Here is a 1,685-nt window from a genome sequence, read left to right on the forward strand (position 1 = left end):
TTTTCTGTCAAACGGATATCGATCCTTAATTCGGCCACCCATGCCCACATTAAGGCTCGGGGGCTACTGGGCTTGGCGCTCATTATTTACAAATATTAAAGGGGCACATCGATCCCCTAATCTGGTGTTGCCACCCGACCAGTGTCTCGGGGGCTACTGCATTGCCTATTCACTGCAGAAAATTCAAAGTGCTCAGTGTTCGGCATAACCGAACTATGGACAAGCCGTCTTCGGACGACAATAAGTACCATATGGGACTTATCCGGCATCAAGCTGATATCACGGCGACTTCTCACGACCCTCTCTCAGGGGCCCATCCGCCGATCACTATTACCTCTAATATATTACACTGTGTTTCTATTCCTATGTATGCTGTTGAGCTAGGAGTTGAACCTCAGGCCGATTTCACGATCTGGGTCTCAGGGGCTACCAGGCAGTTTTATGTTTTCCTTCAGGTGCATCTTGGATTTTAGGCCGATAAACACCTTGAGGGATAATGTCAATACATCTCGTCAACAAATAAATTTATACGCATCGGAAATAAAATCCGCAAACAATCAGCCCATGACCGAGGTGCTGAGCCACCTCGGAAGCAGTTCGGCATATAGCTCGGATGCAAGTGGCTGGCTCCTTAGAGGGCATTTCCGGCATTAAGCTCGGCTAACACTTTTTTGAACCAAGGTTATCTATGACACCTCGGACATAGTTCAGCGTTGGAGCTTGGACATAGTCCGGCATTGGAGCTCAGATACAGTCCGGCGCTGGAGCTCGGATGCAGTTCGGCATTGGAGCTCGACTATAACAATACTCTTCGGATATAGTCCGGCGTTGGAGCTCGGATACTTTCTGGCGTTGGAGCTTGGAAGCGGTCCGGCGTTAGTGCTCGGCTGCAAAAGATACCTCGAATGCAGTCCGGCGTTGGAGCTCGGATGCAAGAGGACACTGCCGCCCAGGAACAACTTCAAACCCGTGGTGTGGCGTAAAAATAATAGGGCATTGATAAAGGCCGGAAACTTAAAGGGACTCCTCGGATACCTGACATGTAAACTCTTCGGATGCACTTCGGTGATCCTCAAGATCAAAGATGAGAAGATTTGTTGAACCAGTTTTCAAGACCGACGACCGAAGATGAAGAACAGTTCGGAAGAATCGAGGAGCGTCCCCAACTTGAAGACCGGTTTAGGGGCTACTGACAGTGTCCTGGACTAGGGGTTACTCACCACGTCATCTCCCCACCAGCTGGATCGGGCCGAGGACCCCCATGGCGGTTCACTATTGGGCCAGTTCGGACAGCCGATGCCGCATACAAGGAGGATTCTACAAGACTTGGCGCCCAAGATAAGGACTCCTCTAAACCCTAGGCCTACGGTGCATATATAAACCGTGGCCGGGCTAGTCAATATATAATCTCACATTCATTACTATAATCTCGTGGTAGATACATATACTCTGTACTACACCCATATGAATACAATCAAAAGCAGCATGTAGGGTATTATCTCATCAAGAGAGCCCAAAGCTGGGTAAAACCCCGTGTCCATGTTACCATCGCTCCCAGACACCTAGCTTAGGACCCCTACTACAAGATACGCTGGATATTGAACCGACAGGGGAGGCACCCCCTAGGTGCCTTGCCTCCCAAGCCAGGGGGCAGCTGCCCTAGGGGGCGCCCCAACCCACCTGGC

Source organism: Triticum aestivum, chromosome 2B (assembly GCF_018294505.1).
Source record: "Triticum aestivum cultivar Chinese Spring chromosome 2B, IWGSC CS RefSeq v2.1, whole genome shotgun sequence".
Lineage (NCBI taxonomy): Eukaryota > Viridiplantae > Streptophyta > Magnoliopsida > Poales > Poaceae > Triticum > Triticum aestivum.